The sequence below is a fragment of the Tenrec ecaudatus genome, chromosome 11 (assembly GCF_050624435.1).
Source record: "Tenrec ecaudatus isolate mTenEca1 chromosome 11, mTenEca1.hap1, whole genome shotgun sequence".
NCBI lineage: Eukaryota > Metazoa > Chordata > Mammalia > Afrosoricida > Tenrecidae > Tenrec > Tenrec ecaudatus.
In genome coordinates, this window is record NC_134540.1 from 76,081,135 (window position 1) to 76,108,960 (window position 27,826).

Consider the following 27,826-nt stretch of genomic DNA (forward strand, 5'->3'; position numbering starts at 1 on the left):
CTGGTATTTTTTGGATATTTTATATAGTAGGGACTTACACAAGTTCATAATAAAATTCCATTAACTTAGCAAGAAGTTGGAAACACCTCAAATTCCCATCAGTAGAAGAATGGATAAAAAACCCAAACAAAACACTTTGGCATATACACACAATATAATAGTATCCATCTCTAAAAATTAGTTATGAAACACCTGTGATATGGAGGGATCTGGAACTCATTATGCTGAGTGAAATTAGTCAATCACAAAAGGACAAGTATTGTATGGTCCACTGCTATAGGCATGAACACCAGGATGACAGCAGGCTCAGGATTTCAGGCCATCCAATCTGCTGGCCAGGGTTGACCAGGTAGCTCAGTCAAGTGCCTGACTGGTGTACCATTCTCTCTGTGTGTTTTTTTTTAAAACATTTTATTAGGGGCGCATATACCTCATCACAATCCATACATATACATACATCAATTGTATAAAGCACATCTGTACATTCTTTGCCCTAATCATTTTCGAAGCATTTGCTCTCCACTTAAGCCCTTTGCATCAGGTACTTTTTTTTCCCCCTTCCCTCCCCACTCTCCCCTCCCTCAAGAGCCCTTGATAATTTATAAATTGTTATTTTGTCATATCATGCCCTATCCGGAGTCTCCCTTCACCCCCTTTTCTGTTGTCCGTCCCCCAGGGAGGAGGTCACATGTAGATCCTTGTAATCGGTTCCCCCTTTCTAACCCACTCACCCTCTACTCTCCCAGTTTCGCCCCTCACACCACTGGTCCTGAAGGTATCATCCACCCTGGATTCCCTATGCCTCCAGCTCCTATATACACCAGTATACAACCTCTGCTCTATCCAGACTTGCAAGGTAGAATTTGGTAGTGGGGGGTGGGGGGAGGGGGAAAGAAGCATTTTGGAACTGGAGGAAAGCTGTATTTGTCATCGGTGTTACGTCACACCCTGACTGACTCTTCTCCTCCCCTAGACCCCTCTGTGAGGGAATCTCCAGTGGCCGAAAAATGGGCTTTGGGTCTCCACTCTGCACTTCCCCTTCATTCACTATGGTAAGATTTTTTTTTGATGATGATGCCTTATACCTGATCCCTTTGACACCTCGTGATCACACAGGCTGGTGTGCTTCATCCATGTGGGCTTTGTTGCTTCTGAGCTAAATGGCCGCTTGTTCACCTTCAAGCCTTTAAGACCCCAGACACTATCTCTTTTGATAGCTGGGCACCATCAGCTTTCTTCGCCACATTTGCTTATGCACCCGTTTGTCCTCGGCAATCGTATCATGGAGGTGTGCATCCAATGATATGATTTTTTGTTCTTTGATGCCTGATAACTGATCCCTTCGGAACCACGTGATCACACAGGCTGGTGTGTTCTTCCATGTGGGCTTTGTTGCTTCTGAGCTAGATGGTTGCGTGTTTATCTTCAAGCCTTTAAGACCCCAGACACTATCTCTTTTGATAGCCAAGCACCATCAACTTTCTTCACTACATTTACTTGTTCACCCGCTTTGGCTTCAGCAGTTGTAATGGGGGGGGGGAGGGGGGGAGCATCATAGAATGCCAATTTAATATAAGAAAGTATTCATGCATTGAGGGAGTGCTTGAGTAGAGGCCTAAGATCCTTCTGCCACCTTAATACTTAACCTATAAATATAGACGCATAGATCTATTTCCCCATCCATATATATATATATATATATTTGTGTGTACATATCTTTGTCTAGACCTCTATAAATGCCCTTTGGCTCCTAGGTCTTTCCTCTATTTCCCTGGACTTTCCTCCTGCCCCACTATCATGCTCCGTCCCCACCTGGGTTATAGCTATACCTCTTCTTTATGTTACCTTACCCTTGATCATTCCCTACCAGGCCTGCCTCTCCCCACTCACCATCAATTTGGATCCCAGGTTGTTCCCTTGTCCCTGGGTTAGTTAACATCACTTCTTTACCCACTACCTCCCCCTATCCCAAGTCCCCCCGGAACTTTCGGTCCCATTGTTTTTCCTCCAGATAGTTCATCCAACCTATCTTATATAGACAGACCTGTGGAGATTATAACATGCACAAAAAACAAGACAGAGGAAAACAAAGCAACAGTATACAACAAAACAACGGCAACAAACCACTCACAAAGAACAAAACAAAACACATCAAGAAAGAAAAGCTTGTAGTTGGTTCAAGGATTGTTTGTTGGCCCTTAGGAGTGTTTTCCAGTCCAGTCTATTGGCGCACTCCACCCTGGCCCCAAAGTCCACTTTCAGCATTCCCTGGGGACCTTGCCGCTCCATTCCCTTGATGTTCCTCTGCACTCCCCCAGTGCTTTGCCTTGGTGTGGTGGGATCAGGTCAGGCGCAATTCCCACACTGTGTCTCCGGTGCTGTCCCCTGTAGCGCCACGGGTCAGTGAGGGGCATCATGTCTCATAGTGGGGGCAGCCATGTTGTCCTCTCTGTGGATTGGCTGCTCTAATCAGGAACATCATCCTCATGGCCTGGTGGGCCAGGCTGTGCTCCACTCTCTCCTCCTCCCCCTTCATCTGCTCCCGTGTGCTCTGATCAGATATGTCCCTATCTCATAGCTGCAGAATCAATGTTGTCCTTTGGAACAAATTCTTCTGGGGGGAGCGGCAGGAATCCACTTAATTTTGGTACTGGAGCCAGCCTCCCAGACCTCTCCACTGGTTCCCTACTCCATGCCAGAATGTTGCATTCACACCTTGCAGCACTGGGTTGAAGTCAGGTCCCTCTTTCCCTGTGGAGATATAAACAATACCCTCCCCTTGGGTGGGTTAGTGCCCCATGCCCCTGCTCCCCTTTTCTTCCTTATATTCATCCTTTTATTTTCCTTCACCCCCCCTCCTCCCCAGTTGTCTACCATGTGCATCCCTGGATTTGATCTGTTCTCTGCCATACTACACAGTCCTCACCCCAAAAATGTTTGTATACAGTAGCTTTTTCCCTATGCCTCTTTTGCATTTAAAAAAAATACTTACCTCAGTGGGTTCATGTTGTACTTGTTCTTTTGTGCCTGACTTACCTCACTTAGCATGATTTCTTCCAGTTCTTCCCATGCCGCTATGTGCTTCATACGTTCATCACTGCTTTTTAGTGATGTGTAGTACTCCATTGTATGTATATACCACAATTTTTAAATCCAATTGTCAGTTGATGGAAATTTGGGTTGCTTCCAGCTCCTTGCAATTGTGAACTGTGCCGCAATGAACATTGGAGCACAGATGTCTGGCCTTGGTTTGTTTCTTGCCTCTTCTGAGTATATGCCCAGTAGGGGGATTGCTGGGTCATATGGTAACTCTATTTCCATCTGTTTTAGGTATTGCCAGATTGATTTCCATAGTGGCTGTACGTAACTTACTGGCCGACCAGCAGTGGATGAGAGTTCCTGTCTCTCCACAGCCCCTCCAACACTTGTTGCTTTCTGATTTTTTGAATTGGGCTACCTTTGAGGGTGTCAGGTGGTACCTCATTGTTGTTTTAATTTGCATTTCTCTTATGGCTAATGATCGGGAACCTTTTCTCATATGTTTATTGGCCATGCAGATTTCTGCTCCTGTGAAACCTCTGTTCAAGTCCTTTGCCCACCTCTCAGGTGAGCTATTAGTTTTTTTCTTTTTGGAAGCTAGTAGAGTACTGTGGATTTCTGGAAGGTCACTTTGATGGAGAGGCCATCCTGTCAGCTGGGATCGGGTTTTTTAGAGAGGAGGAGGGAAGGATGACAGCTTAGTGGCTGCCATGTAAAGGTGTGACAAGCTTCCTCTGGACAAGTAGACCTTATCAGAGTGATGAGGGATGCTGATGAGGACATCAAATCAGCCAGGGCCAAAGGGAGCATCCATGCTTGAAGAAAACAGGCACGTTCCTGTTGGTAGAAAAAGGGGGAGGACCATCTTCCTCGTGGGGAGAAAATGCCTGACAATACTTTTAAAGCCCCTAAGGAAGGAGTATGCCAGGCACTGTGCTCCTAATGGGCTACATTGGTGCACCCCTGGGGACTCAGACCACATGCTATAGAGCACTGGATCATTGAACTCTGGGTCTTCCAGGTGTACAACGCGCTCCAAAGAACAGATCAGAGGGATGTGATATGAAAACTTCATGAGGTGAACTAGGCCCTATCTCCAAGACACCTGTAATCAGAGGACTTAAGGCCAAAATTACAGGCTATGTGAAGAAGCAGAAGCAGCCATAGTAGGAAAATCGAACTGTTCGTAGGTGGACTGGCATTTACTTTCTACTCCAATGTCCCACTTGCTGTATTAAGATAGGCATTATTCCGGCAGACCTGTATCTGACGTTCTCAGTAAATATTACTGTATTTTTTTCCTGACCACCACCTTCCATTGTTTGTGGAAATAGTGTCCCAGCACTTAAGGATTTGTTCTGTACAGGTGAACAATGCTTTGCCATTTGTAGTTATCCAGCATTGGTTCCATTTCTCCTTCTCCGTAGTATTTTAAAATCGTTACCATGGGTTAAATCAATGACACTCTCAACAGAATATCCTTTTGCTCTAGGCCCTCAACCTGTCGGTCACGACCCCTTTGGGGGTCCACCGACCCTTTCACAGAGGCCACCCGATTCATCACAGTAGCAAAATGACAGTGATAAAGTAGCAACAAAAATAATGTTATGGTTGGGGGTCACACAGCATGCGGAACTGTATTAAAGGTTTGCGGCATTAGGAAGGTTGAGAACCACTGCTCTAGGGAGATGATCGATTATATTCTCTACCACAAAATTACAAAAATGTCTCTGTGGTGAACCAGAGGCAGATAAAAATTAGGTTCAAGAATGGAATTGGGGCTGGCACTTAATCCTAGCTCCAATCTAAGAACGGTTAGTTCTTAGACACAATAAGATACTGCGCAATCCTTGACCTCATCGAGGAAACACAGAAGATATGGGTGTTATCGTAATGTGTGGTGAAGAAATTAGATGGGGCCAGGCTCTCAGAAAGAATAATATCTGGGGTATTAAAGGCTTGTTTTTAAACAAGCAGCTACGTAAGTGAGACCTCATCTAGGACACAAGGAAGAAACACACCAACATCCGTGATGGAAGGATTGTAAATTATAAAATCCAAATTTGAAGGAGGGAATTCTATCAGAACTTAATTGTGAGACTCTGGTTTTCAGAAGCATATGGATGACATTGGAAGCTTCAAATACATTGATAGGCTCTCCGTAGGGAATCAGCCTCCAATGATGTCACTCTGACTGCAACTGGGGTTAGAAATGACCTTGTTAACAGACAGAGAGAATGGTAGTGACGACTGTATTCCTTTGCAAGGATAAATCTGACTTGGATTGTCAAACCTTGTCATTCTAGCTTCTTGTTAATACACTCTGTGCTTGGTCTGCTTTTTAATATTTTTGTGCCTTTTTTCTTATTGGGGTTTATCGTTTTTGTGTTTTGCGATCATTAGTAGCCTTCTTGACTCTCTGTTATACAGTTTTCTATGTTTTTCAGTGTATGAAATCCAGGATGGATGAATCTATAGGCACAAGAACTAGATAAGAGTTTCTGTGGGGTATGGAAGGAGAAGAGAGATCGGTACTAGGGAGTTGACTAAGGACCTATAAGAAGGAAGGAAATGTTTTGAAACTTATTGCGATAGTGAGTGCACATGATTGAACTACCGAGTAGCATGATTAGGTCTTAATTTAATGATTTGAAAAAAAGTAAAATAAAACTGTGGTTAAAAAAAATCCATTAACTTTTAATTCCATTTTTTCATGAACTTTTTGAAACTCCCTTAAATGAATATCTTGAATTATTTATTAAGTAGTTCTATTGCCATTTTTGTCTTAGGAATTTTTCTTCCCTTTTATTTTGCCCACTTATTTCAGTCACCTTAACCTGTAGATTCACATGATTTGTTGTTGTCTATTGTCTCTGTAGTATTTAGATGTTATTGATTCCTTTCATGATTGTATGTATGTTGTTTTATGGCAATTGGAAAAATCGTCTTTGTGTTTCTGGAGCTTTGCTTTTCCTCTCTCTCTTACCCCCCCACCCTTGTATTATTGTAATTGCTGTTGTTTTGCGGCTCTGGGCGATGTGGGACTTTGGTTGTGTCTGTTGGCTGGGTACAGGCCCTCCTATGAGTCCCCATGATAGGCTTCTATGTGTCCCCGTACAGAACTGAGTGGAAGTGAGAGTGCAGGTTCTTTCCCAGATACTGGATGGCATCTAATGGGCAGTCAGTGTCGTTGCACAGTCTGTATTACTGTGGGATCCTGGTTGCTAGTTATTGCATCTCCAGAGCAGAATGTATTCATATTCACATTGAGGAAGTGCTAGCCAAATGGATGGAATAGGCTCACTGTTCATTCATGAAACTGCTATCTCTGTAGGTGGTGAGGTACCAAGAGCTCTCAGTGACCTTTCAGTTATCTGTGGGAATTGTTTGGGTAACACAACTGGTGGACATTGGATGGGGACACAAAAATCTCCTGCTTGTCATTCTAGGTGCAGTTAACTCCCACCAGGATGTGACTGGCCTTACTGTTCATGTGACATTACTGTCCAGTCCACCAACAGGATATGGGTGGAAGGAGTCTTCTGGCTGCTCATTGTGTTAGGCGACACCACATTTGTTCTCATCAGGTTGCCAGGTGGTCAGGGTAGGATGCATGGGTCACTGACCCCTGGTAAGGTGGGCCAGGTTTGTGTATGAATTTATGAATAACTTGCTTCTCATGGAGTGGCTGGTTGGTGGTTCTAGACTTTGGCATGAAGGAGAGAGACTCTGCATCTCCTGTGGCCATGTTCGTGTGTGCAATTACAGAATGCTTATACCTCAGGAAAGGGTGGTGCCAAGGAAGCGGTAATGGACAAGATCAGACACATAGGTTTAAATTCCAGCAAGCTGCCTCTCCCAGGGATTGGTGGGTGGGGCTTGGTCTGCATAGGCAAGTGTTTACCAATTCAGAAAGTGCCTGGAATATGTCTTCCTTGCCTGAGGCAGATGGGGCCGATCTGTGTGCCTTGGCTCCATCCTGTGTACCTCCAAGTGCCTGCTAATGCCCGTGATAGAAAGGGTTGCTGCTGGCACAGAGTCTATGGGGTAGGGGTCTGAGTGTGAGCGTGAGTATGAAGGTGAGAATAGGGGCTCTTATTGCTGTTCTATCGTGTGGTCTTTCACTGGATGGCTTTCCTCATGAATGGCACGGTGCCTCCACCAACAAGCAGCCCCTGCACTAGTGACCTGACTTCTTGCATTTACCAGGAGATCCGAAGTTCTCATCTGCTCCCCTGGTTCTGTCCTTTGTTGCTGTTGATAGTTACCATCACGTTGCTTCTGACTCACAGTGATGCTATGTACAAAAGACAGAAACACCGCCTGCTCCTGGATCATCTTCCAATTATTGTGTGCTTGAAATTGTTTTTGCTACCATGATGTTCAAGTATCTTCTCAAGGGTCTTCCTCTTTTTGCTGATTATCTACTTTATTAACCAGGATGTCATTTTCCAGGGTCTGGTGCTTCTTGATAAGATGTTCTAAGTGCACAAGATAATGTTTTATCATACTTTCTTATAAAGAGCAATCTAATTGGACTTTTTCCAACAGAGAATGGTCTATTCTTCTGGCAGCCCTTGGGATATTCTATCTTGTTCACAAATAAGATCATTCAAAGATATGAGTTTGCTTTGGTCTTCCTTAGTCAATGTCCAACTTTGACATAAATGCAATGTTGTTGTTAGGTCCTACACAAAGTGACCTGATGTACAACAGAACAAAACACTGTCCTATTTTGAATCATCATTGTAGTGCTTCCTAAATTTCAGTCTTTTGGGTTAGTCAGTGTGTCAATCCATCTCGTTGAGAGTGTTCCTCTTTTTTGCTAACGTTCCGCTTTGGAAAGTATGATGTTCTTACTGGTCTCGAGGCACCACTCCCTCCTGATAACATCTTCAAAGCATGTGAGATGAAACTTTACCATCATTGCTTCTAAGGAGCATTCTGATTGTAATTCTTCCACAAAAAAAAGATGTATTTGTTTCTCTGGAAATCAATGGAATACTGAATATTCTTCACTCTCACTGTCAATTCAAATGCATCGATTTTCTTCCTGTCATCCTTATTTATGTCTAACTTTCCTAAGTATATAGTTGACTGAAAGAAAAAAAAAAACCCAACATGGTGTGGGTCAGGTGCACCTCCTTAGTCCTTAAAATGACGGCTTTGTTCGTCAACATTTTTATTGGCATATAATTCACATATCATCTAGTTTTATGGATCAATTGCATCAAGAATAGTTGTAGAATTCTCACCACATTCAGTTTTAGATCTTTGGATGAAGCTTTGCCCAGTACAATATTCTTTTTGGTTTTTGACTGCTGTTTTCATTGACATTGATTGTGGATACAAGTAGAATTAAATCCTTGACAATTCAAATATCTTCTCCATTCTTCATGATGTTGATTGGTTCAGTTGTGAGGATGGTGGTGTGTGTATAATTATATTGAAGGATATAGTCTTTGATCTTCATCAATACACCTTTGAAGTCCACTTGGCTTTCAGCAAGCAAAGCTGTGTCATCTGCATAGTACAGGTTGTTAATAAGCCTCTCTCTATTTTGCTGCTGTGCTCTTCACGTAGTACCGCTTCTTGGATTACTTTCTCAGCTCACAGTTCAAATAAATATGGTGAAAAGATGTAGCACTCTCACACATCCTTCCTGGTTTTAAACAAACTACATTCCCCTAGTTCTATTCAAATGACTGCCTCTTGGTTTGGGGATTGTACAATGAAGCATCCTGCAATTTCTGTTCACAATTTGTTGGGTTACACAGTCAAATGCCTTTGAATAGCCAATAAAAAACAGGTAAAAATATTTCTGGAGTTCTCTACTCTGGGTCAAGTTCCATCTGAAGTCAGCAATGATATCATTCATTGCAGGTCCTCTTCTAAATCATGCTTGAATTTCTGGTCGCTCCCTGTCAATACACAGCTGCAATCATTTTAAAATCATCATGAGTAAAATGCCATGTTCATGTGATATGAATGATGCTGTTTGAGGATTTCGACAGGTTTGGTCATCTTGTTTTGGAATGAGCACGCGTGTGTGTCTCTTGCTGTCACTTGGCCAGGATTCTGAAAGTTTGACATAGATGACTAAACACCTCCGGAGTTGCAGTCATTGTTGACACATCTCACTGAAGCCTTGTTGACACATCCCACTGAAGCCTTGTTCTTTTCCTCCAACACCTTCAAGATACATTGCATTTCTTCCTTCAATGCCATTGGTCCTTGATCATATGCTACTCCTAACATGGTGGGACATGGATCAGTGATCTTTGGCACAGTGACTCTGTGTATTCCCTGCATCTTCTTTTGGTTCTTCCTGTGCCCTTCATATTATTAATTCGAGGCTTGAATTGTTTCTTCAGTTACTTCAGCTTGAGAAATGGTGCGTGCATTCTCCCCTTTTGGTTTCTAACTCCTAGTCTTTGCATCCATCACTGGAATCCTCTGCATTCTTGAGCTGTCCTTTGAAAACTAATTAAAAAAAAAACAAACTTATCATTCCTCCATTCATTTTAGATAATCCCAAGGTTATCAGTTCAAAACTACCAGCTCCTCTTCCATAGAAAGATGAGGCTCTCTGTTCCTGTAAAGAGTGACAGTTTTGGAATTCCACAGGCACTTGGACCCTACCATTAGGGTCCCTCGGAGGCGGAATTGACTTGATGGCAGTAAGTTTCCTTTGGTTTTCAGATGCTTGAGAGCAAATTTCTGAGTCTACTCCAACCTCCATTTTCATCTTTTCTGTCTTTTGGCTTTCTTCCTGTGTGGTGCCTTTGGTATTATTCCATAATTCATCTGATCTTCAGTTACCAGTAGTGTTCAGCATGTCAAATTTGTTCTCGAGATGGTCTCTAAATTCAGGTGCAATATTCTCCAAGTTGTATTTGTTTTCATTGTCTGTAATCTCTTTTCTTCCCTTTACTTGCCTACCACCGTGTACTCCTGGTTTACGTGTTCTCCTTCCCTAATGCTCAGATACCTCTAATTGTTTTCCATCCTCTTGACGTGCTTCTCCATGGTGACTCCCTAGGCTCAAGGCCAAAGCACTCTCTTGCTTTCTTCCGAGGGATGCCTTTTCCTAGAGACATGCTGTCTACCTTGACTCTTCTCTCTGGAGCTGTCGGCGTGAGTCTCTGCCACCCTCCAGCCACGTGCTTGTTGTGCTTGCTCTCCTGGCTTCTGGACTTCAGCCTGTGCTTTCCTGCCTCCTCAAAATGATCCTGGAGCTCCAGGCGGGGGCCAATCCAGAAGCCCATGTTTCCCTCGGGCCTTCTTTTGCTTTGCTTTTCATTTGTGACTCAGGCTGTTTCTTCAGCTCTTTGATGCTCTAGGATCTGAGTCATTTTTTGGTGTCTATTTTACCTACTTTCTTAAGCCTTTGCTATCATTACGACGTGCCCCTAAGATGTCAAGTAGCAAGACCCAGATGAAAAAATCCTTATTGTTTTGAATTTCTACCAAAGCAGAGGCTTACAAGTTTATCCTAGATTTGGGGTTATAGTACAACGTTTTAATTGCTGGTGGGCGTAGGGGATGGTAAGTATTTTTTGTTTTTCTGAAAAGAGACTGACAGCCCAAATAAATTGGGAATCTATGATCTCAGCATGGATATTTCTGAAGACAAGGTTTCCATCTCTCTAGTGATTAGAGTTTGACCTTCTCCTGGGGAGAAAGATGGAGATATTTTTGCTCCCGTAAAGATTTAAAGACTTGGAATCCCACAGGGGCAGTTAGTTCTATGTTACATTTTGAATGCTGAGCGTTGGAATTGACTTGCTGTTAGTGGGTTTGGTTTCTTTGTTTGTGTGTTTGCTTTTGGGGCTTAACTCTTCCCTGAAGAATTTTGTACTGTTCAATTTACACCACTTTAAAACCGCAACTTGGAGGCATCTTTCAGAAACAAATCATGTTTCTTTTACATGCTCTTCGAGTTATGGGAACAAAAAGAAGCTTATCAAGGCTGTAGGGTAAATAAGGTAAGGTTTTCCTACAATTTATTTTTGCTTTTTATATTCAACCTTTGCTACCTTGGAAAAGCAAACAGGTTAAAAAACATTCCTCAGCAGGACTTTCCTCATCTTTGCTCTCCAATACAACCTTTGATTTTCTTAAAATATTCTACTCTGGAGCCTTGTGAATTTTCTGTGTCCATGGAGAATATCTATCAAAATCACTTATTTGGAATAGCCAAAAACAGTTCTAAAATTCTACAAGTGATCTCTCTACTTTGAACTTCACTAGATCTTCTCAGAAGCCACTGTTGTGAGTGGACTTTGCTCTCTGGATCATATTGGTAAAACTAAGACTTACCCCTAGTTATGATTTGTCTAATAAAATCATCTCCAGTCACCTCAATCTTGCTTAAAAGACTGATGAAACGATCAGCTCTTTGAACTAGTTCAGTCGTTCTCAACCTGTGGGTCGAGACCCCTTTGGGGGTCGAATGGCTCTTTCACAGGGGTTATCTAAGACCATCGGAAAAGACATATTTCTGATAGTTGGGGGGTCACCATAACGTGAGGAACTGTAGTAAAGTCTCGGCTTCAGGAAGGTTGAATTAAAGGGTCGCAGCCTCAGGAAGGTTAAGAACCACTAAACTAGCTTATCTTCAAGCAATGATTTTGGCCCCTATCGAACTGAGCGCTTGCTTAGGCCAAAATGTTCACTTAAAATGTGAAATCCCAACTTCTGTAGCAACATCAGGGGTGATTCTACAGTCTTCTTCCACCCATTTTTGGACTTCAGGCACAGTTCCTTCATTCACTGAAATATGGTCTTCCCTTTCTTGACTAATTTGAGGTTTTCCTGACCCTTCTTAAGACATCGAATCTATAAATTATTTTGTTTTTTTTTTGGGGGGGGGCAGCATTTTTGTAAACTTGTTGCAAAGCTGAAATGACTTGGGAAAATGTTTATTTGTGTTTTGTTAAAAATAAAATTGATGTTATCCTTGACCTCAAAATAATTTTTTCCATAACACAGAAGATATATCTATATCTATATCATATATATGATACAGTATATATATATAAGCTGCTTTAAAATGGACCAGAAAGGATTACATTTTAGCCTAACGTTATCTACCCTAATTTACTTTACAATGTTTTCCATAAGCTCCTTACACCTTGTGACTGTAGTCAAAGGGAATTCACTGAAGACTTACTTAATCCATGTGGGAACATAACACAACAAATGGATTTTCAGCTTTCTCTCTCATCCACAGCTTTCTGCAAATTGAGTGCTCACAATTCAAGTCCTAATACTATTCCCTTCTTCAGATTTGGTTTTGTTCTTAATAATCCTTGGATCACACTTCTACTTTTATATTAACAACTCATTTTATTGGGGACTCTTACAGCTCTTTTAACAATCCATACATCAATTGTATCAAGCACATTTGTACATATGTTGCCATCATCATTTCCAAAACATTTTCTTTCTACTTGAGCCTTTGGTATCAGCTCCTATTTTTCCCCTCCTTCCCTTACCACCCACCCTTGCGAACCCTTGATCATTTATAATTTTTTTAAATTTTTCATATTTTACATCATCCACTGTATCTCTTCACTCATGTTTGTGTTGTCCGTCCCCCTGGGGGTGGGGGGAGGGGTTGTACATCAATCATTGTGATCAGTTCCTTCTTTCTCCCTTCTCCCCCTACTTTCCCTGACACTCATGGTGTCTCTACTCAATTATTATTTTTCCTGAGGGGTTATCTGTCCTGGATTCCATGTGTTGTGAGCGCTTATCTGTACCAGTGTTCATGCTCCGGTCTCGTCAGATTTGTAAGATAGAATTGGAGTCATGATAGTGGGTAGGAAGCAGTGAAGAACTAGAGGGATGCTGTGTGTTTTGTCAGGGCTCATCATTTCTTTGTGACCCTTCTGTGAGGGATGTCCAATTGTCTACAGTTGGGCTTTGTAGCTCCTTTCCCACCCTCCTCCTTCGCATCGAAATGGCTGTTTGTTTTGGATTTTCTGATGCCTGATACCTGATCCTGTCAACACCTCATGGAGCACATTTACTATTATTTTTACTTTTCCAAGCAAGTATCTTACTTAGAGAAGTTGTTTGCAGCCATCTACTGATGAAAGAGACATGTGCAAATACGTCTTTTTGGTAACAAACCTGTATAAGCATGTACTGGAAGCCTAGTAGTAATACTTTTTTGACTTATTCTTGGATCTAAAAAGGCAATTGTTTATTTTGAACTGTATTTTTGAAAGAGATGTTTTATTTTAATAATTTGAAGATATTCTATTATCTTCTCACTTACATTATTTCTGATGCTATTTAAACATTATTGCTTTGTAGTAGCATATCTTTTTTAATTCTCTAACTTTTGAGAATTCTGTTATCATAGTCTTAATTAATCTGATTATGATGTATTGTCATTTTTATCATGTTCCTTGTTAATCTTAGGTTTTATTGTTCCTTGTTAATCTAGGTTTTGATCTAGATACTGTCCATTTTGGTTTTTGTGAGTATGTTGTGTGTTGTCTAATCCATCCTGACTTAAAGCAACCCTACATGAGAGGGTAGAGCTGTCCCAACCAGTCCTAAAGCCTGTCATATTGGCAGGGACAGAGTTCCAGATCTTTCTCTCTGGAGAGTCTGGTGGATTTGAACCAGAGGCCTTTGGGTCAGCCGCTGATGCCTTCACCATGGTATCGCTAAGCCTCCTTCTGTGTTTTTAGAGTGGCCATTATATGCGGTATATCTTTGAGGATTATTTCCCCAAATATTTTTTCTGTACCCTGTTGTACATTAATTATACAACTTAAAGTTTTAACTACTAATTCATACCTTTTGTCCATATGTTCGTCTGGGAACATTAGAGACAATTTCACAGACACTCATATATATACGAGAGTTTTATATAAAGGGTAAGTGCACATCAAGAAAGCATCCCAACCTAGTGCAGCCCAAGGCGACAAGTCCAACATTTGCCCATATGTCTGACACCAATCCACAAAGTCCTCCTCCATCTCATAAAACAGACACAATGATGCCAACTGCAGGAAGAAAGCTGAGTCAGTGAATATGTAAGCATCTCAGTGCTGGCAGGGGCCTCCACACGGCTGCTCCAGCACCCAGGGCTGCATCAGGGTAGGTCCGTGTGGCTTCTCCTTGGGAATGTCTTGCAGGAAGTCAGCCTTGCCAGCTGAAGCAGGGAACTGCTAAGGCATCTGCACCCTGGTCTGACCATCAAAAGCAAGAGACCCAAGAACTGGAAAGGCGAGGCTCACCTTTCAATTAACCCCACATGTGTTTATCAGCCAGGTTGACACAATAAACTCACTCCCTCAGTCCACTTTTTTAGTTGTTATAGGCAGAGGATAATTCTTTCTTGGCTGGAAGTGAAAATTACAACGCCTGTGCTTTAAGCACTTACAATATATCACAGTCATTTCCTGTTTACTGAATAGTGTTGCTCTGCACCGCAGCACTTTATTCCTTAAACTAATTTACTTCTTTTTATTAATTCCCTTTTTTGTGTATTATTTAATCCCCTCTGCCTACAATCCATTATGTTACCAATAGTCAGATTCATAAATTTGAGCATCCATAATATCCTCAGAATAAATTCACAAACTCGTAACATATGGATTTCAGAGTATTTTAGTTCAGATGACAAAGTACCGTGCAGGAAGGGTGATGTTTTCAGATGTTGTTCAGTGAACTCTCACTGGCACCACCCTGTGTACATGTTTCATCATGAAAGCTTTGTTGACTAGCAGCAGACCCAAGAGCGAATATCTCAACAGATCAATTCCTCTCCCCCTAACCATTCCTTCCAGTCCTTCTCAAACTTGTTCTGCTTGGTTTGATGTATTGCAGGAACGAGGGTTAGAGTGCCAGCACCACTCTCACAGTAAACCTTTTTAAAAGAACGTTGGACGCTTTTGCTGGTGAGTAGAGTAGACGCATGGTGACCCCACGTGTACAGAGTCAAATTGCATTCTCCCAAGGCTGTGATTTTCTGGACACAGATCTCAAGGTCTTTCCACCGAGATGCCTCTGCATGGGTATGAACCCGTCTCGTAAGCAGTCAAACGTAGGCATTTGCATCAGTTGGCTTTAAACCCACCTTCCTCACTCAGGATCATTTGAGAAGACATTTATTCATTTCTTCCTGGCTCACTTTCCTTATTTCTAAAATAAGGGTAATCATAGGACCAACCTTTCAAGGTGATGATGTAGATGAGCTTAGTGCCTGACACACACACAATAAGTTCCTAATAAAAAGTTAGTTTTGCCAGTCCTATTTATTTCTCAATTATATTAAAGAATCATTTCATAAAGTTTTAGAAAGAATTCAGAATACTTTTTATTAAGAGTGTTCTCTTCTAGGCGCATGATGTGACTCTCCACTGACTTTCAGGTTTCTTGGCAAATTGTGCAATTGGAACTGTATATGCCTCTTTATTAATCTGTAAATAAATAACCTGTTTTATTTCTCTCAATCCCTTACTCTTAGAAGGGAGATCTGGCTGAAAACATATAGATATGTTCAAAACTTATTATATCTGAGGAATTGTGATGTGAAAGATTTTTCTCTTGTATTTTATTTCTTTAAAAAAAAGGCATTTTATTGGGGGCTCATACAATTCTTATCACAATCCACATGTACATCCATTGTGTCAAGCACATTTGTATATTTGTTACCATTATCATTCTCAAAACCTTTGGTTTCTGCTTGAACCCTTGATATAAGCTCCTCATTTTCCCCTCCCTGCCTCCCTCATGAACCATTGTTAATTTATAAATTATTATTATTTTGTCATGTCTTACACTTTCTGACGTCTCCCTTCACCCACTTTTCTGTTGTTCTTCCCCCAGGGAGGAGGTTATACGTAGATCCTTGTAATCAGTTCTCCCTTTCTACCCCACCTTCCCTCCACCCTCCAGGTATTGCCACTCTCACTACTGGTCCTTAAGGGATCATCTGTCCTGGATTCCCTGCGTTTCCAGTTCCTATCTGTACCAGTGTACATCCTCTGGTCTAGCCAGATTTGTAAGGTAGAATTGGGTCATGATAGTGGGGGGGGGGGGTGGCAGGGGAAAAAGCATTTAAGAACTAGAGGAAAGTTGTATGTTTCATCATTACTACCCTGAACCCTGACTGGCTTGTCTCCTCTCCATGACCTTTCTGTAAGGGGATGTTCAGTTGCCTACAGATGGGCACTGGGTCTCTATTCCACACTCCCCCTCTTTCACAATGATATAGGTTTTTTTGTTCTTTGATGCCTGATACCTGTTCTTGTCGACACCTCATGATCACACAGGCTGATGTGCTTCTTCCATGTGGGTTTTGTTGCTTCTCAGCTAGATGGCCACTTGTTTATCTACAAACCTTTAAGGTTCCAGATGCTATATCTTTTGAGAGCTGGGCACCATCAGCTTTCTTCACCACATTTGCTTATGCACCTGCTTTGTCTTCAGCAATTGTGTTGGGAAGCTGAGCATCAGGGAATGCCAGTTTATTAGAACAAAGTGTTCTTGCATTGAGGGAGTACCTGAGTAGAGGCTCAATGTCCATCTGCTACCTTAATACTAAACCTATATATGCACATAAATCTATTTCCCCATCTTCATATATACATATATTTACATATGTACATGCCTGTATTTGGACCTCTATAAATGCCCTTTGCCTCCTAGTTCTTACTCTATTTCTTTTTACTTTCTTCTTGTCCCACTATTATGTTCAGCCTTCATTTGGGTTTCAGTAATTCCTCTGGGTTACATTGCCCATGGTCAAGCCCTACCAGTCCTCCTACACCCTCCTCACCATCAATTTTGGATCACTTGTTGTTTCCTTGTCCCTGGGTTTAACACCCACTTCCTTTCCCCCCACTTCCCACTATCCCATCCCCCCCAACCTTTGGTCCTTTTGTTTTTTCCTCCAGATTGTTTGTCCTGCCTATCTTATCTAGATAGACTTGCAGAGAAAATAATATGCACACAATACAAGACAGAGAAAAACAAAGCAACAAAAACAAAAAATGACACACAAAAAAAGAAAAGCCCGTAAATGGTTACAGTCTGTTTGTTGACCTTTAGGAGTGTTTTCCGGTTGAGTCTGATGCCTTGGCCCCAAAATCTATTTTTGTATTCCCTGGGGACTTTGTTGCTCTGTTCCATTCCACACCCATAGTGTTTCGCCTCAGTGTGGTGGGGTCAGATCGGGCACAATTCCCACACTGTGTCTCCAGTGTTGTTCCCTATAGTGCTAAGGGTCGGTGAGGAACTTTGTGTCCTCATAGTGGGTCCGGCCCTGTGGTCCTCTCTGTGCTTTAGTTGCTCTGAGTGGGAATATTGTCCTCAGAATTGGATTCCTGAAATTCATATGTGTGAAATAATTTCTCACTTCCCCCGTATAATCTTGTCTTCTTCCCGAGTCTTAATTTCCTTGGAATGTTGCACAATATCTGGATTTTATCTAAGGAGCTGATGTGTCATAAAGAGTAAACGGATGAAGGCCTTGTTTAAATTTTTACCAACCATGGTTGGAAATATCTCCAGTGCTAGGTTTTGGAAGGTTTATAACCATGAAAGAAAATGTTGTCCTTTATTAAAATACTAAGCAATAATAAAAGCACATCTTTCCAATTTGCTTGTGTCTCTTATTGTCTTAGTGTGAGGGGTGTGTTTAAAATACTAGCAAACAAAGGTAGGCTGCAATATCAGGGGGAAATACTGAAACTATAAGCTACATTTCTCTGAGTTGGATCAACTCAATGGCAGTGAGTTTGGTTTGGTTTATAACCCATGTTTCAGAATTTCCCCTTATGCTCTTAAAGGCTTTAATGTAAGGTACTTGTTTGAGAAACTAGGGAGCAAAGGCCACTTTTACAAAGGGCATCACATGGGAAGAACATTCGTGATCCAGGGAAGATTGGTCAGAGTTACAGAATCCCTGCTCATAGTCTAGCCTACGTTCCTTTCCATTGCTTACTTTAGTGCTTGCCTTTCCTACTGCAACATCTGCTGTCTGTTTGCTCTCCTCTCTGTATTTATTTGTGAGTTCTTATTTGTCATCAGGAGCCCTGGTGGGGTTGTGGGTTACATGTTGGTCACCTGACAACAAGGTCAGGCTTTCGTAAGCACTTCCTGTGTCTGAAACCACAACACAAGTTCTCCTTTGTCCTTTCAGGTCTGTTGGAGTTGGGCTTCGAGTCTATGGCAGTGAGTTTTGGGTTTGGATCACAGATCATGGGGGCTTGGTGGCACCATGGGTTAGGCACTGGGTGAGAACCATAAGGTTGGTGGCTCACCCCCCCCCCCCCCAGCTGCTCCGTGGGAGAAGAATGCTGTTTCCCCCCATAAATATTCACAGTTTTGGAAGTCCTGTATAAGGTCATTAGGAATACGAATCATGCCGTGGGGTTGGCCTGAGTGGGTCACCCCCGATCAGGGAAACATTTCCCCAGCTCCCTTTATGGAGTCTTCCCTGATGCTATTTTTAGCCAGTACCAAATAGGGGTAGGTACCAGATTCGGAGCACAACATGATAGACTGTTGCTTTTTATGACCTAAATCATTATTTCTTTCTGAGAGATTGGAAGGGGTTTGTTGAGTACATAGAACAAGCATGTCAAAAGGAAGACAATTTATCTGATTAAGAAAATAATGTTTTTAAGAAGTGTGGAACAATATCTGAGATAGGAAGTTCCTGTGATTAAACAAAAATCCCAGATGTACAGCAGAAGCAGCTTGCTGAGAATATAGGGGTTAAAAGTCTATTAAGCATCAGAAAATGTTTACTTTTTGACAAATTTGTAAGAAAAATATGATGCTAAAGCACTCATAGAGATCAAATTTATCAAACTGACAAAGAGCTTGTGTTAGGCTGGGTTTTCAAAAGAAACAAATCCAGGGACACTCATATATGTCTAAGAAGAGCTCGATATCAAAGGGCAATTGTATTTTGAGAAAACATCCCATCCCAATCCTAATCAAGTCCGCAAGTCCGTTATCAACCCATGAGTTCAATACTAGTCCATAAATCTCTCTTCAGACTCACGCAGTCACATGCAATGATGCAAAATGCAGAAAAATCACAGGTTGGCGGGTGTAAATTCTTGGGGATCCTGTGTTAGGGTTCTCCAGATAGACAAAACCAGATTGCTATAGCTATATATATATATATATATATATCACAAGAAATGAACTTTTAAATTATATACAGATAAATAGATATATAATACAAGAAATGAGCAGTTAAATTATACAGCAGCAGAAATGGCTCATTGCAACTCACTCCTGTGAGAGTTGTGAGACAATAGCAGTCCTTTAAATCTTCAGAGTCGCCAGTTAGTCCTCTGTAGAGAGAGCTAGGCTATTTCAGCACAGGCAGCAAACAGCAAGGCAGGTCACCAACCATCAGCCAGGTCACTAACCATCAGTCCCCAGTTCCAGAGATGTACATTCCAATTGTGTGGTCTTAAAGGGACTTCAATTTACACAGTCCAGAGGCTAGGCATCCTACAGGTAGTGTAGCCTGTATATTGAGGCACAGAACAAGCAAGGCAGCCGCAAACTGGTCCAATGTTCAAAGAGCGAGAGACAAGAAAGGCGAGGCTCACCAAGCCATTTATCTCTCCGCCGTTCAATTAATCCCACTTGTGTTTATCAGCCAGACTGGCACAATAAACTATCTCAATCCACCCCTTGCTAACCCGGCACCTGTACACAATTTGTTAGCAATATTACATATATAATTTCTGGACATTGATGAAATCACACTTATACTTATCATCAATCATCTATCATATATATAAATGAAAACACACTGACTCCAATTGTAGCTGATATATCATACCTGAACAAAGGAAAGCTATGCAATAATCGCATAAAAAGCAAATATACTGACAATTACAAACCTCACTTTTGCAGTAGATCATGTGGTCGTAATTGACAGATAGAACTGCCTTCTACTACTACCCATTCTATATTACCTTTACCCTCAGCAAGCACTTCAGTGGGCTGTGGTTTTTTGCCTGGTGGGGTGACCCAGACCTTCTTTCCTGAGGGGTCTATGTCATTATAAGTCCTGCCAGGATTGGGTTGCTGTAATTTACCATTTACTTTAATCACAGAGCATGGTAGCACTAAGACTCAGCTTATGGGATCTCATGGATTGCAGACATATTCTTATCCTTCACCACCATTATGTAACACCAGTCCAATTTCTCCTTGGTAATCAGGATCAATCACACCACTTACTACAGCAACACCCTTCCTGACCTGTTGCTCCAAAGGCATGAGAAGCCCAAAGTGGCCAGGGGGAATTCTCAGCTGCCAGTTCAGTGGAATCTGTACTGTGTTTCCAGGTGGGAGAGTTCCTTCCTTCGGGACCATGACCTCCAGGCCTGAGGAACACAGGGTTTCTGGGACAGGAAGCAAAAGTGCTGCAAGTAGATCACTAGGAGTAATAGTGAGTGGTGCCACACCAGCTTCCACCCCTTGGTTCCTGGACCCATGAATTCTGGCTATTGGAGACACAGCACCATATATTGGCTGCTGGTTTAGAGCATATACAGCTTTCTGGAGAACATTGCCCCAGCCCCGCAAGTTGTTGCCACCTAGTTGGCACCATAATTGTGTCTTTAGGAGCCCATTCCATCGCTCTATCAAGCCAGCAGCTTCAGGATGATGAGGAACATGATACGACCAGTGGATTCCATGGGAACGGGTCTATTGCTGCACTGTATTTGCTGTGAAGTGAGTTCCTTGATCTGAAGCAATACTTTGTGGGATGCCATGCCAGTGGATGAGGCATTCTGTAAGTCCATGAATAGTAGTTTTGGCAGAAACATCATGTGCAGGGAAGGCAAATCCATATCCAGAGTAGGTGTCTATTCCAGTAAGAACAAAACACTGTCCCCTCCATGATGGAAGTGGCCCTATATAATCAACCTGCCACCAAGTTGCTGGTTGATCTCCCTGAGGAATGGTCCCATATCTTGGACTTAATGCTGGTTTTCATTGCTGGCAAATGGGGCACTCAGCAGTGACAGTGGTCAAGGCAGCCTTGGTGAGTGGAAGTCCATGTTGCTGTGCCCATCCTGCCGCCATGTCTACTTTGTTCATGTGCCCATTGGGCGATAACAGGGGTGGCAGAGGAAAGAGGAGGATCAGTCCCTACAGTGCGTGTCATCTTATCCACTTGATTATTAAAGTCCTCCTCTTCAGAGGTAATCCTTTGGTGAGCGTTCACGTGAGACACAATTAACTTTACTTTCTTGGCCCATTCAGAGAAGTCTATCCACATACCTCTTCCCCACACCTCCTTGTCACCAATTTCCCAATCATGGTCCTTCCAATTCCCTGACCATACAGCCAAGCCATTAGCCACAGCCCATGAATGAGTATACAGTCTCATATCTGGCCACTTTTCCTTATATGCAAACTGATCCGCCAGGTGCACTGCTCGAAGTTCTGCCCATTGGGAAGATTTCCCTTCACCACTGACCTTTAGGGAGATCCCAGAAAGGGCTGTAGTGCTGCTGCTGTCCACTTACGAGTGGCACCTGAATATCGTGCAGAGCCATCCGTAAACTAAGCATGACTTTTTTGGTCTTCAGTTAAAGTATGGTAAGGAACTCCCCAGGAGGCCATAGGTGCAGACTGGGAGAAAGGAGGCAATGTGACAGGAGTGGAGAATGTGGGCAAATGGGCCACTTCTTCATGTAGCTTACTTGTCCCTTCAGGTCCTGCTTTGGCCAGATCTCATATATACCACTTCCATTTAACAATGGAGTGTTGTTGCACATATCCAACTTTATGGTTCCGTGGGTCAGACAATACCCAGTTCATGATACGCAGGTCAGGCCTCATGGTGACTTGGTGGCCCATGGTGAGGTGTTCAGTCTCCACCAAGGCCCAGTAACAGACCAACAGCCATTTTTCAAAGGACGAGTAGTTGTCTGCAGAGGATGGCAGGACTTTACTCCAAAATCCCAATGGTCTACACTGTGATTGACCAATAGGGGTTTGCAAAAAACTCTAAACTGCATCTTTATCTACAATTGACACCTCTAGCACCACTGGGTCAGCTGGATTATATGGTCTCAGTGGCAAAGCAGCATGCACGGCAGCCTAAACCTGTTGAATAGCCTTTTCTTGTTCTGGGACCCACTCAAAATTGGAGGTTTTCGTGTCACTTGATAAATAGGTTGAAGTAGAACACCCAAGTGAGGAATATGTTGCCTCCAAAATCCGAAGAGGCCCACTAGGCATTGTGCCTCTTTTTTGTCATTGGGGGTGCCAAATGTAATAGCTTATCCTTCACTGTAGTAAGAATATCTCAACATGCCCCACACCACTGAACCCCTAGAAATTTTACTGATGTGGAGGCTACCTGAATCTTTGTTGAGTTAATTTCCCAACCTCTTGTATGCAGATATTGTACCAATGAAACTAGAATCTTTGATACATCCTCCTTAGTGGGTCAAATCAGCATAATGTCAGCAATATAATGGACCAGTGTGACATTTTGTAGAATAGATAGGTGATCAAGTTCCCTTCAGACTAAATTATGGCCCAGGACAGAAGAGTTGATGTACCTCTGGGGGAGAGTTGTGAAAGTACATTGTTGCCCCTGCCAGGTGAAGGCAAACTGCTTCTGGTGGTCCTTCGAGACTGGTATGGAGAAGAAGGCATTAGCCAGATCAATAGCTGCATACCATGTACCAGGAGAAGTATTAATTTGCTCAAGCAATGAAATCACATCTGGAGAGGCAGCTGCAATTGGAATCACCACCTGGTTAAGTTTACAATAATCCACTGGCATTCTCCAGGATCCATCTGGTTCTTTACAGACCAAATAAGTGAGTTAAATGGAGATGTAGTAGGAATCACCATCCCCACATCTTTCAAGTCTTTGATGGTGGCACTGATCTCTGCAATACCTCCAGGAATGCAGTATTGCTTTTGGTTTACTATTTTCCTAGGTAATGGCAGTTCTAATGGTGTCCATTTGGCCTTTCCTACCATGATAGCCCTTATTCCACATTTCAGGGATCCAATATGGGGGTTCTTCCAGTTACTAAGTATGTCTATTCCAATTATGCATTCTGGAACTGGGGAAATACCACAGGATGGGTCCAGGGGCCCACTAGACCCACAGTGAGGCATACCTGAGCTAAAAATCCAATGATAACTTGACCTCCATAAGCGCCCATTCTGACTGGTGGGCCTTTGAAACACTTTGGGTCTCCTGGAATTAGTGTCACTTCTGAGCCAGTGTCCAGTAATCCTTGAAAAGTTTGATTATTTCCTTTCCGCAATGAACAGTCACAGGCCACAGATCCCTTTTGGGAAGGCTAGAAGAAAGACTAACAGTGTAGATCTTTGGTAATGTAGCAGGGTAGGGTCCTCCTTCAAAGGGACCCAGCTTCCCCCTAATTCAAGGGGTTGTAGGTATGTAAACTGGCTCGGGTCTGGAAATTGATTGAGTGATCATGACTGTCTATTCTGCTGTTCACCTGATCTACCATTCTTTCGCCTGTATAGATCAAGTAAATATTTAGTAGGTTTCCCTTCTATTTCAAGTGGATAATGCCATAATTCCACACAATTCCACAGGTTGCTTTGATTACTATTGAAACCTTATTGTCTATTATAACCACGCCCACGCTGTCTCTGTTGATTCAGTGCTGACACCTGCCCTTTACCACCACGGGGACCAATCAGCCCCATTGTGGGCAAATGTTGGAGTTTGCTTAGGGCAGTGCTCACTGTTAATCCTGGTGCACATAAAATAGCAATTACAGGAGTCTTAAGAGATGATGGGGCCCACTTCACAAACTTGTTCCTATGGTTGTGGTAAAGGGTATGTCCTCAGGACACTCCATTTTTAGGTCTATGAGAACATCCTAATCGATCCATTCCAGCATACCAATTTCCCTAAGCTTTTGGATGCCTTCCTCTACACTGTACCAAGGTAGGTCAGGTACTTCAAGTTGGTCTAATCTAGGCCATCTGGCAGTCCATGCTTCATTGAACCAACCAAATAAAGAATTAGATCCTTTTTCAGCCTCTCTCACAGACATTGAAAGAAGCATCTGTGCTTAGGGGTCCCATATCCAGAAACTCAGACCGGTCTAATATTACATTTCGTGCACCAGTACCCACACCCTTAGTAACCATTGCCAGGGATATTCCCCATGCTTCTGCTTGTACATATATGAAAACTCGAGCAGATCTTTATGAGTATAGCTTACTTCTTTCTTGGTTAATCATCTCAACCTAACCTTTAGGGGCTTCCTGAGACTTACTTTTAGTGACAGGTGTAGCAGAAATAATGAGGGTGTTTCCTGAGTGCTCTCAGCAATATCTTGTAAGGCATCTCCCTCAGGCAATGCTACTGATGCAGCCCCACCAGGCATATCATCTTGAATAGTTTGGCTAATCTGCTCAGGTGTGGATTGTGAATTAATACTTTCAGCTGGGAGGGGTGGATCTATTGACTGGGGTGGGTCAATTGTTTCTAAGGGTTCAATATCCTCCTCTTCTGGATCATCAGCCCATATGTTCCCATCCCATGTTTCAGGGTCCCAGCTTTTCCCAATCAATGCCCTTCAGTTTCAGACACTGCTCTAGGTCTGCAATTCCGCTGCCGTTGTAATTCAGCCACTCATATAATGAGACTCTGGACCTGGTTCTCAGCAATGTCAGCTCTTTTACTAGAGGAGAGAAGGCTATCCTTTGTAGCACAGGTGGAAGTTTTCAAATCTGTTAGTCTGCACCTGAAGCGCGCTTTTGAGTCTCTGAGATCATCCCTCTTCTTAACCACACTTTCCATTGTGAGAAGGCCAGCCAACCAGCTTCCCTATACTTGTCATCCTTACACAACTCCTGGAAAATATCAAACATACGATCACTCAGAGCCTCTCCTGTAACTGGCACCTCATCTATCGGTGGTGCTACTTTAGGTATTATCTTTGCTATTTCACACCATGGATTAGGAAGAGTAGAAAACTTACCCATGCTTTGGGATGTTGAAGTATCATCACTAGTGTTAAGACTAATCAGGCTGGAAAGCCAATTTAAGAAGTCCATATTTATGATTTTATTTCTCTAGAAGCACCCCACTCTCGGTACCACAATGTGTTAGACAGGGTAAAACCAGATTGCTGATAATTATATATATATATATATTTATAAAGATAGATCCATAACACAATAAATGAACTGTTAAATTATATACAGATAGATAGGTATATAATACAAGAAATGAACAGTTAAATTATAAAGCAGTACAAATGGCTCAGTGCAACTCACTCCCATGAGAGAGTTGAGACACTGGCAGTCCTTCAAGTCTTGAGGGCTTCTAGGTAGTCCTCTGTAGAGAGCTAGGCTATCCCAGCACAGGCAGCAAACAGCAAGGCAGGTCACCAACTGTCAGTCCTCAGATCAAGAGATGTAAATTCCAATCGTGTGGTCTTAAAGGGACCTTAACTTAAAGGGACACAGTCCACAGGCTAGCCATCCCACAGGTAGTGTAGCCTGTAAATTGAGGCACAGGACAAGCAAGCCAGCCACACGCTGATCTGATGATCAAAGAACGAGAGACAAGAAAGGCAAGGGTCACCGAGCCATTTATCTCTTAGTCCTTCAATTAATCCCACTTGTGTTTATCAGCCAGGCTGGCATAACTAACTAACTATCTCATGTATCTTAGATTATCATTACTTTTCTTACTTCTGGACAGGTGGAGATCAATATTTGCACCATAGATAGCCATTCACAAGCTTTCAGAGGTAATCCTTTGTTGAGCGTTCACTTGAGATGCAATTACCTTTACTTTCTTGGCCCATTCAGAGAGGTCTATCCACATACCTCTTCCCCATACCTCCTTGTCACATTTCCAATCATGGTCCTTCAAATTCCCTGACCATCCAGCCAAGCCATTAGCCACAGCCCATGAATCAGTATTCAGTCTCACACCTGGCCATTTTTCCTTATATGCAAACTGAACGGCCAAGGGCACTGCTCAAAGTTCTGTCCACTGGGTCAGCTGGATCATATGGTCCCAGTGTCAAAGCAGATTGCACGGCAGCCTGAACCTGTTGAAGAGCCTTTTATTTAAGCAGCATCTCATCTATCGGTGGTGCTTCTTTAGGTATTGTCTTTGCTATTTCACACCATGGATTAGTAAGAGTAGCAGACTTATCCATGCTTTGGGGGTGGGAGCATTTCAGTGCTGGTATAAGACTCCACATGGCCCCGCCAGCTCTTCAACAGGAAGGTGAAGGAAAGAGAGGGGCTACTGCAGGTCTCAGCAAGCCTCCGGGTGACTTGTCCCAAAAAAAGGTGAAGGCAGAGAGAGAACGAGGCTGGCCTCCAGAGAGCCATTTATCTCAGTCACCCTCCAATCAAGCTGTGACCTGATTGACAGGCTAAACTTCACCCTTTCACTCTTAGTACCCTCAAGTTGACACGAGATTATGTATCTACCACAGAGCCCATTCCCTGCTACTTCCTTATTAATTCCACTAGGAAAATAGGTGTATACCATTATCAACTATATTAGTTAGTCAATACTTAATAACAGATGGTCCTAAAATGTAACAACTTAAAATATATTTATTATCTTCTGTAGTTTCTGAAAATCTGAGAGTGGGCTGATAGGCTGGTTCTTTTATGACGTTGCAATCAAGTCAAGCTGTTGCCTGGGATTTGCTGTCTCTGAAGAATTAACTAACTGGAAGAGTGTTTCCCAGGCCCAGTGACTTGAAAAGCAGCAGGAGGCTTCAGTTTCGTTTTTCTGCTGACCACTTCATATGGTTCTTTTTAATTGGCTTCTTCTAGTTAGTGAGTTAGTTCAAGGTTAGTGAGCAAAGTCAAGGTACAGAAAGCCTCAACCTAGTGCTGCACATCTGGCGAGGAGCCGATGGGTCCCGCACATGTTGTGTTTTATTGGTGGCACACACCTCCCCTGGTAGAACATGGAACGGTGTGATGGGTTCTTTTCTGCTTTACTTTGGCAAGCTAAGCATTACTTAGTTTGATAGTATTTTGTTGACGTGTTTAACATTTACAGTCCGTTGATTCCAAATAAAAGACATTAATTTTGATAGAAAGGGTAAATCTCAGCCAGCCAGTTGAAAAGTTTAAGAGCAAAAACTGAGGTTTTATGATTCTGCCTCAAGCCAAGGATATAATTTTCCTGCTGGAGTTTCCAGACTGCCTGATTCATGGATTTTGGATTTATCAAACCTCACAGTTGCATGAGTCAGTTCCTAAACATTTCTCTCTCTCTCTCTCTCATCTTCTCTTTGTATATTCTTTTGGTTGTTTTTCTGGAAAACTCTGACCAATACAGAAGGGACAACACTAGGATGGGAACCCCAGGAGGCAGAAATCATTGAGGGTTACCTTGTAGACTGGCCAATACAGCAACTAAAGTTGATTTTTTGTGGGAAGGTCCCAAGGTCCAATGATCATTTGATCATTCTTTTGTTTGAACTACTCCTAACTTTCAGCTGAACTGTGGACCTTGTAAAAATGCGGAAAGATAAAAATAAATCTTGTAGAAACAATTCTATTTATACGCCTTGGCAATTTGATAGTTTTGGGGGGTATCCATCATTTTAGAAAAATATGTGACACTGTGGGGGCTAGGTCAGGAGGGAGAAGAGAATATAAAGATATGATTTTTCAGGTAAAATTATTCCGTATTTTAGATGAAGTGAATACGTGAATTTGAAATAACCCATTCTCAAAAATCTCAAGTCAAGAACTTTTGTTAGATTCAGATAAA